We start from the raw sequence: 19,252 nt of genomic DNA on the forward strand, positions 1-19,252 counted from the left end.
ATGCAGATATCAGGGGATTTTCAATGGAAATCACAGGTGTTTCTTCCCTGCCTCCTCCCTGTGAGAGGCCCCTCTATGTTCTGTTACGATTTGTTTTTCTGGCAGCCAGCGTGCTCTATTTTTCTTGCCTGTGTTTTTATGACTTATGTTTGGTTTCTGCTAAAACAACAGAAAACAGCACAGGGCTGGGGGTGGTTTTTTGAGTGGGTTATTGTCTTTTTCCTTTTCCTTTTAGGAACTATGCAAAGGGTCATTTGGAAGCCCTGATTCCAGTGAAACTTTGCAGAAGGATTGATGGAGGTTTTGGATCAGTTGGAGGTCACAGGGCAAATGGTTTACCCCCCAGGCGGGCGAGAAGATGAGATTTGCAGCCACGCAGCCACGGCTGAGCCCTGAAAGGGGACACGGCTCCACAGGACAATCTCAGCAGCAGGAGGAAGACGAGCTTTTAACGGTGGGCTTGCAAACAACTGCTTAAAAATGTCCCACTGAAGAGCCTCCCTTCCACCCCATCCCAGCAGAGAAAGTGAATTGCAGCTGGCCAGAAGTGAGGAGTTGGAAGGAAACAGACGCGAATTCGCACAAGAGCAGGAGAATAAATATCTCATTTTTTCAAGGAAGAGTTGTTTTTTTTTATTTTGGTGGAGGACAAAGGGGGTTTTTTAAAATAACTGATACTATGTTTAAAAGTAAAATCAATTGCAATTCAGTGCAGACCTGAGCCAAAACTCAAGCAGGGAGTAAGAGCAAGTTTAAATAAATCTTTAGAGGAGTTGCTTTCAAAGGCATGTAGACATGAAGCATTGGTGATGGTAAAATTCATTATCCACACACTTCCATCTAGCCAGGATTTTGGCTGTTTCAATGAAAAAAATTGGTGGCATATGGTCTGCATAAAGCATAAACATGACTTGTTCTTTTGGCTGATTCTGGCACAAGGGTGGTCACGAAATCATCTTTCAGAAACCCCAGCTGGACTAAGACAGAGCCTTCTCCCATTTTCCTGCTTCTCCTACCAAGACCCTTATTCAGAGCTGTGACTGTCATCATCATGAAACATATCTTCCCAGGACCAAAAATTTGCTGGTTTGAGTACAGAAGCATCTTGCTTTTTCCCATGGAAGAGAGGGATAGAGGTTTAAAAAAATCCCAAACAAACCAACAGGTATTGTTCCCTGATAAATGCATGTAATTCCTCTGCATCTTTCATTATCATTATCAGTGGGGTTGGAAAAGACCCTTGAGATCATCAAGTCCAACCTGACACAGACAAGCTCACCATTAAAGATGTCCCTTAAGAAGTGTTCACACTTCTTTTAAATACCTGCAGAGACTTGTAACATTTCAGATTTTTCCCCCAGTGGGGAAAAATCCCCAGATTTTTCCATTTCAGATTTTTCCCCAACTGGGAGAGGAGTCCAGGCTCTCCACAGGGCTCAGGACCCAACTCATGTTGCACATTCAATATTCACAGCAGCAATTGCTGCCAACTGTGCATCCCCAGCCTGAAGTAATGAGCACCCCTAACTTCCGTGAGTAACCCTACCTGCAAGGCAGCTTTCAGGGGGAGGAGGACAGTGGAAAGTCTGGAAACAGAATATGGAAAGGAAAAATGCAAGGCTTCCATGTTATATGAGCTCATGAAGGCAAACTGCACAACTCTGTAAGCAAACCCAGCAGTGGCTGCTGGCATGAACAAGCATCCTTGCTCTGCCTTCACAAAAGGTTTGCAAAGCGTTAAGGGTTTGGTTACTTGAGGTGATGCAGAATGAACAAACCTTATTCTCTTGGTCCTTGAGGTGGAAAGAAATGTGTTATCCCCCAGCCCAGTTGAGAAATGTGTTTGCAGGGTGGCCAGGGCATTTACATATCTGGGAGGTACTGCAGTGGGTTGGTTCCTCAAAGCAGAAAAAGAGGCTAGGCTGACTTTTTCTCTACACAAAAGGTGATTTATTTAAAGCCAAAAGGTGTGAAGGATTATCTTTTGAACCTGCCAACATCCTGAAGAGCAGATTTTATTGTTATTATTTTGCATTATTGTCTTTTTAAAAGAATGAAGGAAGCATTAGAAGCAGAGAGATGAAAACTGGCTGTCCCTTGACATATTTGTTCCCCAGATTAAGTGTGAGTAACTGTGTGCTATACACACAGCACTGCAGATAGCAGAGGTGTGACTGTGGGACACTGCAGCATCCGGGATGTAATCGATATCTCTCCCCACGTCTTCACTCTCAAACACATGTGGCTCATCATATTTGGCACTGCTGGACTCTGGCAGGCCCCAGCATTTCAGCAGTCACTGTTCTTGAGGGGCTGGTTTGTCAATAGCCATTTCTGCTGTGTTTACCCAGGTATTATTCAGCTTTGTACCGCTGAGACAAGCTGGTTCACGCCGGTTCTGTTCCTCCTATTGTTTGTTCTCTGGTGTTTTTAACCTTTGAGTTCATCTATGAAACCAGCACTTCTAGAGGCTGCTGGGAGGCTGCAGAGAGGACAGGGATAGGATAGGATAGGATAGGATAGGATAGGATAGGATAGGATAGGATAGGATAGGATAGGATAGGATAGGATAGGATAGGATAGGATAGGATAGGAGATGATGTTGAAGAACACCAGCTAGAAAAAGACAAACTTAACATTTCTATTAAACTTGATGTCTGCAAATTTAATGCACAGCAGAGGCATCACTCCTCTGTCTCTAAACCTCATAGCATGAAGGTCAATCACAGCTTTGACAATCCATTGAAGATAAGGCTGGGCTATCTCAGGAAGGTACTTTTTTCCTTGTTTTATATTTAACGATCACAGATTTTATCTCAAGGGGCAATTCTGCCCTTTTCACACTCCAGCCAAGTACAATTCCAGTACATCACAGTACACCAGGTAATATTTGGAGCTCAGCCCCTCTCCCCTCATGGAGCATGACTCTGGAAGAGCATCTGAGGATGCCAGTGATCTTCCACCAAACACAACCTGCAACAATGAAAGAGTCTGTTCCAAAAAGACCTCCAAGGATGGGATCCAGACATTTTACAAGCCCAATTTCAGAGGATGGATATTCAAAGCTTTCTGAAAACCAAGACCTTTAGAAGTTTCTTCAGCTGGACACCCAATAGCTGAGGCATCCCAAATCCCTGGCTATTTCTGATCATCTTGGCACACAGTGCTGAGCATAGGAAATGCGTGAGATTAACAACTTCAAGTCACACATCTAACAGGATATGAAGGGCTACATATGCTGTGTGCATAATATGTCCCTTTTGCCAGTGTCAATCAAATTTTAAAGCACAAAAAAGACATTGTACCCACTTGGAGACCAAACATTTCACTTCTCTGGGTCAAAACTTAAGGGAAATATCCTCTTTCTTCTTGTCATCCTGCCATCGTCTGAGCTGGAGAACACAGCTATCCAATATTAAAAATGAAAGTAAATAGACCGGCAAGTTTACAAGCCTAAAAATTCAGAGGGAACTTCTCCCTTTCTATGAACTCCTCACGTTCTTGTGGCCTGGGAGGAGACTGAGGTTTTCCAAAGGTGTATCCAAGGATCTCGCACAAACACGCTCTGCAGCAGCAGACATTCCTTATCAGCCTGGACTGCGAGAGCCGTGATAGGAAATGTGCCATTCATTCACAGGGCTGCTGCTGCTGCCTCCAGCGTGTTATCACACGCTTTGCATTGTCTACTCCATCCTGAGAAAGAAACACTGTAATCAGCCCGACATTTTCTCCTTCTGGAAATCACCAGCTCGTTTCTGTGCCTTTGGAGTTGATTAAACACCTTCCTGTTAAAACAGTAACTGGACAACTGCAGTAGCAGGAAAAAAAAAAATTTTGAAAACTCAGTATCAGCTTCCCAGATAGATTCCTGTTCTCTTTCACATGAGAACAGAGTTATTCTGGATGCACAGGGAGGGATTATGTGGAAGAAGAAATTTGGGTGCTTGGTTTAACAGTGTTCACCTCCTAGTGCTGCCCTGTACCTGTGTACAAGTGGCTTGGATTTGGTTCCTTTGGATACTGTTCCCATGCATGAAAGGATCTGCAGGAGATGTGCTGCTGCTGCTGAACTCAGGGAGATTTGTTCCATGAACAAATTCATACCTACTTAAAATACTGAGGCCAAAAAATTGAAATCTGACACCAGCCAAAAATTCTGGGAAATTTTACAGTTCGCTAATTGAAACCAAGTCTGAATTTTTTGTCCAGCAGAATGTTTTTCCATTTTACTATGGAAATGGGAAAAAGGTTTTCCCATTTTTCTGTCAAAAAGGTTTTCCCTTGCACCAACTACACTCCCCATTTAGATATGCTCATTCCAGCTTTTTGAAATTTTGATAAATTCCAGCTTTTTTGAATACTTTTAACGGCACTTCCCAGCATGGGATACTTTTGCTGTGCCCTTTTACATTAGCTAAAGGTGTAAAAGGATATTTTCTAATAGGAAGGAGACCTCAGTCATTAAAAATGTACACACACAAGCCTCTGAGGCGGTGCACATGTAAGAGTAACATTTATCTAATCACACCAATATCAACCTGCTATGACATTGCCTCCCAGAAAGGGAAAAAAAATTATACTAATGTTAACATTACAGTAAGATAAAGGGGATTTTAAAAGTAATTGTGCCTTTCAATTAGCTTCTAGCACTTATGCTTGTAGGCTGGCCTCTTTACAACTGTCCTTTCCCTAAAGGCTGTTTTTAACTTTTCACCTCACAAAAAATCTGTGGAGAAAAAACAAAACTGCTTTTTTTTTTTTCTTTTCTTTTTCTTTTTTACACTAGCAAGCATCTAGATCTCAGGCTGCTTCTGGGAATATCCAAGAAAAAAATGCAAAAATGCAACATCCTGTCTATACGGGAAATTAAACATTCTGTGGATAACAAAATATTCCCTGTATTACAATTCTTATCAGCAGAAAAAAGAGAAATAATGCATTCCAGAAGTTATTTTCATTTCAGAAAGCCCATAGCAATATTCTATCTGCAGAGGGAGAATCCTTAACCCTCTCTTGCTTATGTCTGTATAATAACCAAGTTGAGCACTTTCCTTCCCAGGCAAATCTTGCACTGAACTTCAGGATGCTGCACTGGTTTTGTGTCAGCTGAGTTCAGTGGGGCACAGGGACTTTGTGAGTTTGCAAGGCAGTGATATGCAGAAAACAGGGTGCAGAAAAAATCGTATGGAAATGAAAAGACAATCCCAATAGACTTTCCCAGACATTGTTCAGCTCCATGAGGACATCCAATTGTCGTGGTAAGGACAGATCCCAAACCCACAGTACCCCAGATTTCATCTCAGCTGTGGTCTGGATCTCTTCTTTGTTCAGTGCTCATATTTCTTTAACCCTTATTCCTACCAGCTGAAGGTTTTCCTCATGGCTACAACAGTACTTACTGTGGTATTCTATAATGACAATTTGGGATGAGTATATTTAACTTGGGCACTGCCATGTATGAAAAATACCAAAAAGTCAAAATGGCCCATTGCTCCACTCAGTGCATCACATACTGATGAAAAATAGCAAATAACAAGATGTTTCTTGCTTAAAAATGTAGTAGCAGGCCCTTAAAATCCTTACAAAATTCACTAAAGCTTGGCTGAAATTACTCATCAAATTCCACTCAAATCTGAGGCAAATAGTTCCCTAAGCTTTGTCTGGAAGGATGCTGAGCAGGAAGATGGAGCTGACTGCTGCAGGCACACGTACACAGATATCCAGGGAAGATTTAAGAGCCACCTTCTGCTGCAGCTGTTTTTATAATTTAGACCCAATGTTCTCACTCATTGCACGTAGTTGTATCAGTCAGGCTTACAGGCATGAGGAGGACCTAAAGATGAGTTCAAATCTAAGCCCTCCTCATCCATCTTAGTCATTTTACAGGCTTACAGCAGGAGTTTGTCCTCAGAAGAGCCCATAGAAGCCTTTCCTCAGACCAGAGTGTAATTTATTGCAATCCAGCCACTTTGGGAGGATGACAGTGTGATGACAGTGAGCCTGTACCATCAGTCTTTCTGGGAGCACCATGGTGATAACATCTTTGATGTCTCATGAAATTCAAAGCTTCTACAGAGCACATTGCAGTAGCAGTTTAAAAAGGGGATGAAAGCTTAGGCCAGTGAGAATGATCCAACCTCCTGAATTAATGGGGTCTTGTTATCTGTATAAATCCTGCCATCATTTGCCTGTCCTGTTACCAATCCTACGCAGATTTGCGTCAGTTCTGGAATTCTTAACCAAACTAGACAACCACTTTTTAGTGAACACTTACCAAATTACCTATTGTTTCTGATTTCTTTACCTCCCACAGGTGCTGAGTTCCCTCTCAGAGCAGAGGCTGTGGGTGGGGGGAGACTGCTGCACACAAGAAATCTCACAGTAAAAGGATCCCTTTGATCCAGTGCTTCAAATCGCTCCCTAATATTACTGGTAAGCTGAAATACTGTTTTAAGAGAGACAAAACCAATTATACCACAAGAAGAGATGGAGAACCACTTAGAAGAAGAGAGCCTTAGGCATGAGAGTGAAGCTATCTTTGGTCTGATCCACTTCCATTTAAAATTGCTTGGTTTTTCTGGGAAATCCTGACTCTGGAGACATCGGCACAAGAATGAATTCCTTGTTTTATTTCTAGACAAAGCTCCCTCCCCTTGATCTTTTTTCATAAACTGTGACATTTTCTTCTTTTACAGTTGCTTCCAAATGCAATCTTTATTGTTTTGGGGTTTTTTGCATTTGGGTTTCTCTCTATTTGTCCAGAGACCTATGCACATATATTGAGTATAAATCAGATTTATCAGATGAGTCATTGCTAGAGAGTTTGCCTTTGTGTAGCAGTCCAGTTTTCTGTGAAAGAATCTCTCAGGTGGCTGTAGCTGAGCACATCCTCTGTAAATTCAGCCCTGGCTCAGGTAGGAAAAGCTGGACCACAAGGCTGGGTCTCATTTCTTGTTTAGGTCACATAGGACAAAAGGTTGCATTATTGCTGCATATCCCAATTATTTCTGCAGTTTTCCTGGGTACTACTGGCCTGTAAGTCAGTCTGTTGGGTATGTGCAGGATGCATCAGTTCACTGCAGCATCTCCTCTTCCTTCTGTGCAAATGCCAGAATTCCACGGCTAGATTTCCAAAAGCACAATTTCTATAACTTTGTCTTACTGACTACTCAGTGAACTATTAAAACACCAACCTCCAGGTCTAGAAAACTGAATGGTGGGTGATTTCTTGGGAAGATCTGCCTTTCAATGTGGGAAAATCCCCATGTTCAGTGTTTGGACTCTGAAGGCAGCTCCTCCATTCCCATCAGAGACCCAGACGTGCCTCCTCTTTCACTGACTGCAGAAGGATGAGAAGGGACTGAATCCCTAATTTAACATTCCAGCACTGGCTGGCCATGTCTTCAGAGGGCATGGGACATGCCATGGTGTGTGCCATGCTGCCTGGAGAATCCTCACCAAGGACAGCATCACATCCTGCTGCTTTTATAGCTGTCCATTTTTTTCTTCCTAAAATGGAAGCAAACTCTCACAGACAAACTCATCCCTGGTGTGAGCACGCTGAAGCCAAGTCCAGTATCAATAAATCAGTGCCCTCATCAGGAAAGCAATCACATGGTTGTTTTTATCTGCTATTATCTGTAAATTTAATTGGAGTACAAAAAGTAAGTAAATTTTTAATGACAGCTGCATTCCCCATCACAGCCTGTTGTATGACCTTCAGATATTGAAAACAAATGAATAATTGAAAACAATTCGATCATGCAACTTTTAGGTGTTTTTGAAGCTTGCCTAAGAGACCTCAAAAGACTCCTTGCTCCTACCAGAAAGCAAATACTTCAATCAATTCTGGTATTAACCATTTCTCTTTTAAAAATAATTAAAATCTATTTCTGTCTCTCTCTGATATGGTAAAAAAAATCTATATATAAGCTAAATTCTGCTAGTTTTCCTGTGGCTTAAGTCAAATAAATTGCTGTGGATTTATATGAAGAATTCACTGTGTTTATGTTGGGAGATTTCAGCTTAGGTACTCATAAAGTCAATCTAAATTTCATGTGGAAACACTGAATTTTCTTGCAGAAAGAGGAGAAATTTATTTTTCCATAAATAAATATGACATGTCAGAGGTTCTGAACCAGCTCTGGGCCATTTTGGCTGAGTCTCTGTGTGTCTCTCCCAGGGTGACTCAGGCTGCCCCAGGAACAAAGCTGCAGGAGGAGCATCGGGGCCACACAGGGAGAGCCAGAGATGTGGTGACAGTCAGGAGACATCACACACCCATTCCTAAACACTGCATGTGAAAACCAAACTAACATCCAGCTTGTAGCAGAGGGAAATGCAGGGAAATGTCAGTGGGAAATGCAGGCTAAAAATGGCTTTTTTCCAGTGAGCACTTTGAGTGACAGGGGACCAGGAAAGCATCGGCCCAGCAGGATGACAAGGGTTTTTTCCATCACACCTGGCAGGGTGATGCTTTGTGTCATTGCAACACTGACTGTGGGCTAGATTTCTGCCCAGACCCTCTTTGTTCAGGGGTGCAGAGAGTAGGAGCAACAATTCTACCCATGAGTTGTTTTCCTGCAGGAAAAGGAGCACACAAGCAGGAAGTTCACCTTCAATATGCATCCAAAAAAAAAAAAAAAATCCCCCACTTATAATATAGAAAATAATATAATATAATATAGAAAATCTTGCTCTGGCTCTGAGTCTCAGCCCAGCATGGCCCATCCCAGCTGCTCCCCAGCTGCTGCCTGAGAGGTTGGGGCACATTTTCCAGTGACAGGGCTGAGCCAGTGTGAAACGCTGCACATTGCAGCCAGGCCCAGGGCACTCACCAGAGGCTCAGAAGAAGCCCCTGAGATTTCCTTAGTTGGAAGAAAAAACATTCTCTGAATTCCCTGCTTGGGCTTTTGCTTTGTCTTAAAGGAAAAATAGCAGGGGGCAGGGAAGGTGTCCTGCCCACTTCTGCAAGGAGAGAAATCACTCCTGGAATTGTAAATAATCACCTGTGCATGAAGCACAGAGTGGCAGGCAAATGCTGCCTTCAGCAAAAGCTGGACCTGGTGACAGAAGACCAGGGAGAACAGGCTGCTGACAGCAGCATGAAGGAATGCTTCAATACCAGTGCAGTTGTTGGTTGCAGATAAAGCCCCCTAAGCTGACATCCATAGCCTCGAGTCAGTGCTCACAGGTGTGCACTGGGCATCCTGCTCATCCCACTAAGAATTCCTTACTCTTCCTGGAGTTTTCTTGACTTTAAAAGCCTCTTAGAAAGGCTGTAATAAATTTCTCCTGCAGGTAAAGTCTTTCCTACTGCTGCACAGCTGAAAGTTGCCCTGGTGGCAAAGTGCAACTGAAAAGGTTTTTCTGGCAAAGCTGGTGTTTTGTTTTAATTTTTTTCTTTTAAATCTGAGATGTTAGAAGAAAACAGTGGATGTAATGATGAGAAATGTGCAATATGTATATATATGTGTGTGTGTGTGTGTGTGTGTGTGTGTGTGCACCATTTCATATTTGAGATTGGGTAAAAATTCTGTGTCATTGAGAAAATCATTCCTCAGGGCAAAACAGTCAGTAACTATTAATTTCTCAGTAGGGCAGGAGATAATTTTAATATCTGTAGCAGATTGGAGCACTTTTACTAGTGACAGGCTCTTGTAATTGTCTTGTCCCACTTTATGCCTGCAACTGCCAATTCACTATTGGATTAATCATTATCCTTGGCAAGGAGGTATGGGGTCTTATTGGAAAAAAGTATGAAACTAATAGTGGGGTTATTTAAAGTTTACTGCATTTTAAACTGACTAACTGGTGTTACAGTTATTAGAAAGGAATATATTCTCATTTTTACCAACTCAATCTCCTTCATGAAGAAAATTATCTTTGTTTCAATAGCTAAATCGAGCAGCATTTATCCAAAAAGGAAAATGCTGCTTGCAGGATGTGAGTGATCAACAGCTTTAGAAGTAAACAGGAACTGAGCACTATATCCCTAAAACATCCTTGCAAACCTCATACTGAAACCATATTTATATACCTTGACCCTAGTCTGAATGAGGCTTCCAGCCCAGATTTCTCCCCTTTTGTCTTGAATATACATTTTACCTTTAAGAAATTAATCTTTTAAATATGAATTGCTCTTCTGAGATGCCTGGCTATGGTAAAAGGCTCCAGACACTGCCAGGAATGAGATTACGATGAATATTGGTATTTGTCATGATTTACTGCCTCTTTTGCCGTTTTATTTTACGCTTTGAACAGGATTAAACTGGGCCATGCATATTAAGCACCTGTGGCTTCTGCGTTCATAGTGCAGAGAGAAAAAAGGACAGGTTTTGTTTCAGAGGGGCTGGGTTGCAGCCCCAGCTCATTGCTATGGGAGCAGTCATTTATTTCCATCTGTTTCAGCAGGAGGTGACTCCCTCCTTTGTCAGATTTTGAGGAAACTCAGAATTCCTGATTTTGAGCGCAGCTGGCCAAAAGGCACCGTGCCCCTTGTGAGCTTCCAGCCTGGTTTGGGTGCAGCACTGCCAGAGCAGGAACTGCAGCTGTGCCCCAGGCCAGGGGCAGCTGGCAGCACTGCTCTGTGCCAGGCAGGAATCACAGCCTGGACCAGGCAGCAGCTCCCAGGGCAGCCCTGCACAGGCAGAGCCCAGGTGGCACCTGGCACCTCCATCTGGCACAATGCCACAGGCTCAGGGTCAGGAAGGCTCTGAGTTTCAGCTGGATGAAGGCTGATGGGGCAGCACCTGTGGGCTCCTCCTTGCCCACCCCATCCCCAAATGTTCTCCAGCCCATGGGGCACCAACCTGCCCAAACCATTGCCAACTGTGCCCACTGCATTCAGAAATGGGCAAGCCAAAGCAAATTGACTTTTGTCTTCAGTAAGAGTTTCTCAGGCCTTGTTGGCAAAGATAATATCTACTTTTTTGGAAAGTAGATGTGTAGAGCCCTATCGGGTGCCCCTCCTTCCTTCCTGCTTGCTGGCCCTCATGAATTTGGGTAGTCGTGTTTGTACACATTTGGTCTGTCCCCCATTCACTGTGATTTCTCTTGATTTAATAAAGCATTAATAAGATAATCAAAACAAATGCCACTCTTTGTCCCTTAAGCATGTTTGTAGCTACATAAATAATTTTACATGATTGCTAGAAAATGGGAATGGCGTAAAACTGTGCACACTGTGCCATGTGGCTTCCACGCAGTTTCACGATCAATCAGCATCAAATTAAAAGCAGGAATTATTATTGAAGTTGAAATGAAGTACAGATAGAGAATGTGAGTACTTACAACTTCTGGGTCACGCTTCAACAAGGAAATGATGCTAAGAGCTATAAATGGTTCTTTTTCAAAGGAGCATTTAGTAAGATCTCAAAACCCTTTGAGAAGGAAAAGAGTCCTATGGTTCATCTCCAAAGAGCAGCAGAAGGCATTGAGAGGAGGGGTTGAAAACTGTGGCCTGGCTTTCCCCACTTTTTCTGGTGCTGCCTCAGTTCCTGAAATCTGTAAAATGGTTGGGTATTCCCAGCAGCCTTGAGGGTGGATCAAAGCAAGACACTGGAAAGCACAGCCAAACCCATGCCCCACTGCAGAGAGTGAAGCATGGCCCACCTTTGAGGACTGAAAGGAGCCTGGAGCACCTTGAACCTGACCCTGGGCCACGCAGCCTCTTAGCAGAGCAGGGTGAGGCCAAAGGGAGCTGCCACAGCAGGGATATTTTGCATTTCTCCCCCCGACTTTTCCATTGAAGTGTGTTGTTCCCACTGCAGTCCCTGCCTTGCATTGTGCTGGCGAGTTGATTGCATTAGAGATGTTCCAGGAAATCTCCTTTCCAGCAGATTAGCAGCTCCCTCTCCCCACCCACCATACCCTCTCTAGCCCATGAGTGCCATTAAAAAATAGGTCTCATTTGAAAAGCAAGAGAGGCAGACAAAGCCAACAGCTAGAGGTGTGGGGCTCAGAGGACATCGGGATGTTTTGAGGGTTTGGGGTTTCTTCCAGTCTTTCAGACTGAACTAAATGAATTGGGGCAAAATGAGGAGGAAAATGTTGCCAGGAAAATATACCTTTTTTTATACAACTCTTTTAAAGGGAGAGTTCTGCCCACAGGCTCTTGTCTGAGGCCTCATTGATGCAAAAATAAGGGGAAATACATATTGACATTTTGAGAAAATATGGAGCTTTTGAATTTTATCCTCTCCCATTTAAAAATTTTTAGGTAGCTTGATTGGCTTTGCTGATTTCTTTAACCTCACTAATTTCTATGGCAAAAATTATAACCTCATGTAGCCAACCCCCCCCCCCCCACCCCACCCCAGGAGAATGCCCAGACTTAATTCCTACCCTAAGGTCCGGGATCACTTCTCCTGAACCAGTAAAATTTTCCTCCAGGCAGTGAAGCTGCTCATGAGACCTTGGCTTGGCTGAAGTGGTTCCTGGGTAAATGGAGCTGCAGGGGAAAGGAGGTTCCCAATTTCCTTGGGCCGTGCTGTCTGCTCAGCTGCTTCTACCACTGTGAGCTGAGGGAGCAACAGAGGAAATGGAGATGGCAGCACTAATTATGGTTGGGAAAAACTTGGGGCTCCCTGCTGCTCTTTATTGAAATATGGAAATGTTCTCATTAATTAATGAGACAAAAGAAGCAAGAGCTCCTGCTCCTCGAGCACCTTAAATATCCCTATATCACCAGTCTGTGTTCCACAAAGGCACTTTCCAAATGCATCACAAGCTCCCCTGAAACCCTCGACCCTCTTTGGATTCTTTTCCTGCAGCAATTCCAGCAGACTTGATTATTTAAGTATTACAAACCTTCTCATTTTCTGCTTGTTTGTGTCCATTTGCTCTGCTGCCAAAACTCATATTGGATTTTTTTTTTTACATTACTATTTTCTAAAGAAACAGGAAGTTAACTTGGAGTGCCACATCCCTTCACTTGAGCTGTGTTTTGACAGGAGCATCATGGACCCCTTCCGTGTCAAGAAAAAGCTTGTCTGACTTTTAAAGTCATATTTCAACAAGCTCTTCAATTGTTACATCAAACTGGGAGGAGGAAGGGAAACAAACAAAGCAAACCAGGTACATTTTGCCTTATTTTTAAAGAGAAATCCATCCCATACACCCACCACTGATTCAGGCAAAACACCGGCATGGGAATTCATTGAATTTCACCCTTTTTGCAGAGCTGAAAAAGAAATGTTTCCTTTTTGAATGGGTAGTTCTGCAAGGGCCAGACTCAGCCAAAGAGCTCTGGGGGAGAGAGCCCCAGGGAAGGGGCACAAAGCCACCAAGGGACCACAGCCTCTCCTGCCTCCCCAAATGTGGCTTAGGACTGGGGCAGGGTGGGAATGAAGAGTGTTTTTAAGTAATAGATGTATAAATAAGGAATAAAACAAACATTGCCAAAGGCCCCAAGTAAAAAAAAAAAGCCCAAAGTGAGCTGGAATGTTATGTAATCCAGGGAGCATCTGGGAGCACTTCCTTCACTGTTTGTATTACGACTGGTGCCCAAAAAAGTTCACACCTGTGCTGGGAACCTTGCCTAGAAAAAAAACAGCCAAATATTTGAAACAAACATATTTTCAGACTTTTCTAACCCCAAGGCATTTTTGCAGGCATTGCCAAGGCTCCAAGTCAAAGCATGGAGAGGAGAACAAACAAAACATCCCTCAGCCAAGCCCGGCTCTCTTGACTTATGCAAAGCCCCCCCAGTGGGATGACCACAGCCAGGTTGGGAGCTGGACTGGGCTGGGATGAGTTTTCCTAAAGAAAAGCCTTCTCCAGCTCCCAGTCCCACCTTCCAACATGGGCATTTTAGGGAGGAACATTATAGCTTGGCATCTTCAGGAGGAAGGGAAGAGCACCTTGATTCCAACAGCCTCTGAAGCTAGGGAGGACCAGACAAAGCCACTGCACTGTGCTGCCATAAAAGAAAAACAGGTTCAGAACTACAAGAGGTGGGTTAAGCAAGCGTGCTGTGCCCAGGGAGGTGTTCTGCTCGCTCTCCCAGGGAGGTTTGACAGTAGCTTAGTAACTCCATGTCACCAAAATATTGCTGGGGTTTCCAACCTGGCAGAGCCTGCGGACTGCATGGAGACCAACTGTGTCAACAAACAAAGCAAGCCCTCGGTGCTGCTCCCTGTTTAGCCAAGCACATCTTCCTGAGAGAAAGAGAAAGGTAATTCCTCAGCTATTTATAGGGGAATTTACAGCACAAGTCGCTTGCCCTTGCCATGTCCTGCTTGGGCTGTGTGCTTGAGCCCACCTTGCTGAGGGGTGGCTCCTGCCAAGCAGTAGGCAGACAGCCGGGCAGACACGGATCATTAGCAGAGTCCCTCGGATGGCCGGGCTGCCTGTGTGGTCCTGCTCTTCAAAGCCTCCAGCCCAGACCAGCGCAGGGAACGCTCAGAGGTGGTTTGTGGGGAGGACAGACTCCCCACTGGCCGTGCCCGCAGGCGCTGGGCCACGGGGAAGGGGAGCTGGCCCTCCTTGCTCTCACCCATCCTTCATGGGGTGGGACATCGACTCAGCCCCAAATACTCCCCATGGATGAGCACAGAGGAGTCTGAGCCAGGCAGCTCCATCAGATGAAGCTGTTACAGAATTTCTGAGAGAGAGAGAGGGCATGATTATGTCTGGAGTGAGAACTGAGCTACCCACTCAGACTAGGACCTGATAAGCGGCCTTGGTGGGGCCTGGAAGCCTTTGATGCAGTTAGAAATTATGTTAACTACAAAGTAATCAGCTATCCGAGCATGAATTAGAGTAGAGCTGCAGTGTGAAAAGTCTGACCACCTTAAGGCAAAGATAAACAATGTTAGCTTGCCTTTGTAAACTGTAAACTATATAGAAGTGTATAAAAACTGCCATCTTCTCACCAGTAAAGGGGAGAACGTTGCATTAATCATATTGGTTGGATGGGCGTTCTGTCCTGTCCAGCTTTCCTGATTTATGAGGTCTTTATGAAGCCAAGGTTCAAAATCATCCCTGTGATGCATCCATGGATGGCAGAGCCACCAGGGCTGGGTGTGAGCTCCAGCATGCCTGGCAGGGAGGCTTAGGTTCTGATCTGTCCTGCTGGGGTGCCACCAAGAGGACCAAAAATTTGTTGGTTTGAGTACAGAAGCATCTTGCTTTTTCCCATGGAAGACAGGGATAGAGGTTCAAAAAAATCCCAAACAAACCAACAGGTATTATTCCCTGAGAAACACGTGTAATTCCTCTGCATCCTTCATTATCATTATCAGTAGGGTTGGAAAAGACCCTTGAGATCATTGTGTCCAAGAGCTCTGTGAGGGCTGCTGGCCCCATGGTGTCAGTGCCTTGGAGGGGATATATCTAACAATCACATCAGTTCTATTCCCTCAGGTGATGCCAAATGAGAAGCCTCTTGTCAGTACTGATTTTGTGCTTCTTTTTAACAGGGAACACCAAGCTTCCTGGGTAAAACTAATGCTTAAGTTACAGTCTTCAAGGATGAAGAACCAGAAAAAAAACTCTAAATCCTGTCTCCTGCCATCACAAAAAAGAAAATAAAAAAAGTGCATAAAATCTCTTTCAAAGCCAAAAAAACTCATTTTGAAAAACCAAAGGGATTTAGCTGTCATTGTTTGTCCCAGGCTTGTAGGAGAGAAGGTTTCTGAAGGCAGAACTCAGCCCACCAGCATCCCCCTTCCATTTAAGGAGAAAAATAAATATATCAAAAGCTCAAAAAGAAGGTGGGACAGGCAGCTCCTAGACTGGCATAAGCCAACAAAGAGTTCTTGCTCTTGGGGCATCTTGTGTCATCCAAAGAACGGTCTCAAGGTCTACAGGTGAGTAGTGAGGAAGCAAACATCCTCATCTCCTGCTACGACAGGAAGGAGGCAGAAATATGCCACTGCACCTCCAGCTTCCAGTTATCTGGGAGAGGAGTCAAAACCCTGCTTGAATTAGTCAAATCTGTGAGTATCCAGACCCCCTGTTCTCCTTTCAGCATCTAAAATCTGGATCCCTGACAGGAAAGGCAGAAAGAGACAGCAAGGAATTTAAAGGCACTTTACAAATGTTCCTTTTCAGGGCAGATTTGCTCCCACAGTAGCCCTGCAGTTTTCCAACAGAGAAGAGGACTGCAGTTTGTTCCTGAGCTTCATCCCACCAGCCTGGCCTGTCCTGGTTGGCATTGTGAGAAGCTGACACAGTGATCTCCACTGTTGGTGGCATCGAAATGAGCTGAGCTGTGGGTCAAATGGTGCCAGCATTGGTCTGACTCTGCACGTGCACCAGTGTCCCCAAACCCAGGGCAGCTCCCTGCATGCAGCATCTGCTCTGTTTCTATCTCTGCTGAGAGAAATGTAATGGCATGTTTGTGACTGTTGCACCCTTGCTGGAGTCTCAACAGCTCTGCTGGTGTCTGGGCTCCTGAGGGAATAAACAGAGAGGGGAGAAAGAGCCAAAGCACCAGGGGAAACAAGAAAGGAGACAGAGAGCTGCCAACAAAGGCTGCCTCCTGCCTGTTCAGACAAAGCTTGTCTTGCTGCCAAAGTGGCAGAAAAATGCTGCCCTATAAAAGCAGGCAGGGAGAAGCAAAGCAAGAGGTGCCCCTCATTGCTGGCTGGTCACTGGGGTCTGTGTGCCACAGATGGTCCTGCACACCAGGCTCCAGGGAATGGCACACCAGGCTCCAGGGAATGGCACACCAGACTAGAGGGAAAGGGCACACCAGGCTCCAGGGAATGGCACACCAGGCACTGCCCCTACTGTGTGCACAGCCCATCTCCCACCCTGCTGTGGAGGATGGGAGGGAAGAGCAGGAAGAGACGCCCAACCTTCTGTCCCCTTAAAATTCCCCTCCCGGCATTAAAGCAGTAGGGAGCTCTATAAACTCTGTTTTAAAAACCTTCTGTCTCCATCTTTTCTGGATTAAACTGTGTGCCTGTCTCCAATCAGAATGTGAAGTCAAATCAGCTCCAAGGGGTCTGCAGAAGCCCTGAACGGAGCCTGGGACACTATCTGGATTTGAAAATGCTCCTTTTGAAAATCCCCCAAGGTTTGAAGCTCTCTGAGCAGAGCCCAGCAGAGCTGCTGATAGACATCCCTGTCCTTCCTGTGGGCTTTTGGCTCGCTGCTGAGCTTTGACAGCAGAGCTTTGACAAGAGTCCAGCATTTGGAGAAGATTGGGGTAGCCAAGCAGAGGAGAAACCCAGCTGCAAGTCAGGAGACCCAGACTGAGCTACCAGCTCCATGGTTCTGGATGTGCTGTGTCCTTTCCCCATTTATTGCTGACAGCATGATAAAGCCTTTTGCAACATCAATCATCTTAAAACAATAAAACCCATAAAGCAGAGCAAACATCTTTCTTCCAAACACACCAGCATTAGTGACTTCAGATCTGCATCGGCTGTAAGAGTGACTTTATTGTAATAAAATGGGTTCTGTCAGTCCAATATTTTTAGCAAAGGCTACTTTAATGGCCTGGAGTTTATTTTCCTGAACTGCCACACACAGTTAGCACTGAGGAAAACAGAGAGGGCTTGATGAGACTCCAGAGCAAGCAGATATTTTTTTGCAACTTTAAAACTGAATTACAGCTTGCAACGCTTCTGGATATTTTGGATTCTGACAAGTTGCACAGAGGGTTATGCTTAAGGTGTCCAAGGGAAAGCTTTATGTGGGCAATTAAAAGACAGAGACACCCTACCCTAACAAGCACAGGGATGCTGCTTGGCAAAGACTGAGCTATTACTTGGTGGCTGTTACCCTTTTTGTACTTGGCACTCCAGAAGACATCACAAAGTCAACTTCAACTCTGAGAGGCCAATTTTCCTGGCAGTTGTTATTCAGCAATATCTTGAATATTTCCTGATTATTTTTTTTTCTCTTTTTCCCTGCATGGGAAAGTAAAGCCCAGTTTCTACAAATACTTATAGCAATGACACCCTGGTTTCTATGCTTGCCTGCTGCTGCCAGTAAAACCTGATGGATTTGGTATCAGTGAAAAGTGGATGCAAAGGGTGTGATCACAGGCAAATTAATGTGAAAATCCCAATGAATATTCATGACATTTTTGTGGCATTCAACCATCAACAGCATTTTGGACTTCTCCCAGCAGCATCACAGCCAGTTGTGGGGAAGGGAAAAAGCTTTGCTCTTTACACAGGAGTTATCAAGCCTTCACTGCTAAATTAGGACCAATACAACTTTACTTTCCAACACTTAGCACAGCCTGTAAACATCCTAAACACAACCCTCAATCCCAGTATCCCCCAGTTATCCTTGATGTGCTTTACCCCTGCAGCCTCAAAACAGAGGGCTAACACCAACCTCTCCAAATAAATTCAGATGCACTGACTCCTCTGCTAAACACCAAACAGCAAATGGGGCATTGCCTTTCTCACAGAGATTTGGAGAACATTTGGCACAGAGCAGAGAGCCTGAGCTCAGCCAGGTCCTCTGGGTGCTGCTAGAAGGCATGCTAACAGTAATATTTTCCCTTATCAACAAAAATTTTAACAAAATCTTTTGTATATTTCCTCCTTGTTCATAGGAACCTTGTTGATTGAGAAAATCTGTGGGTGAAGAACACACTTCTCTCTGGCAGCCTCAGCCACCTGGAATATCATCTCCAGAGAAACATCTTCATTAAGACAGATAATGTTTGCTTGCTGCAGTGAACATGACAGTAAAATATGTTTAAGCACACCATAAAAATTAAATAGTACATCCATTACATCACAGCTACCACATTGCCAGGGTGTTTGGTTTGTTGGATCCACAAACCTTTAGGGGAAAAGGCTCTGTAAATTCAGTCATCTTGTGATATTGCAAGATGCCAAGTCATGTCCTTAAAATGTGTTGTTTCATTGTGAAAATTTGGTTTACCAGAGGTTAATAAACCAGCCACTGCTGCAAGAAAGTGATGGTGTCTCTTAGTGCTCATCTGCACCAGATATTTTTGCAGTCCTGACCTGGCACCAGGGCAGTGGTGCCCAGGGAAGGATATCAGGAGGAGCAGGAACCTCAGCCCAAACATCTGAACACAGCTGGGAAGCACTGACACATTTTTGGTCATAATCTGAGGTTTCTTCCTGACACCCCTCCCACTTCACCAAGAAACTAGGAGACCTTAGATCCAGTTTGAAACCCACCAGAGCCCTTTCCAATCTCTTTTGAGGGACGTGATAAACTTGCACCAGTAAAACTGAAGGCAAATGTCTTCAGTCTGACCTGATGTGGCTCTGCTGGGATTGGTCTGACTTGGCCAAAGAAAAGACAA

At 44.4% G+C, this 19,252-nt stretch overlaps 1 long non-coding RNA gene across 2 annotated transcripts in view; it reads left to right on the top strand.

Annotated features, from left to right (window-relative positions):
• The window catches only part of LOC146766236 (uncharacterized), a 29,419-nt gene extending 10,459 nt beyond the window's left edge, over positions 1–18,960 (top strand). The window contains exons 2-3 of one of the 2 annotated variants that reach the window (XR_014958108.1): positions 236–14,176; positions 15,423–18,960. This is a non-coding gene — a long non-coding RNA (uncharacterized LOC146766236). Of the gene's footprint in view, positions 1–235 lie in introns of both variants that reach the window. The other variant, XR_014958109.1, reaches the window with a different exon arrangement.
• Positions 18,961–19,252: the final 292 nt, after the last annotated feature.

Source organism: Lonchura striata, chromosome 12 (assembly GCF_050655825.1).
Source record: "Lonchura striata isolate lonStrDom1 chromosome 12, ASM5065582v1, whole genome shotgun sequence".
NCBI lineage: Eukaryota > Metazoa > Chordata > Aves > Passeriformes > Estrildidae > Lonchura > Lonchura striata.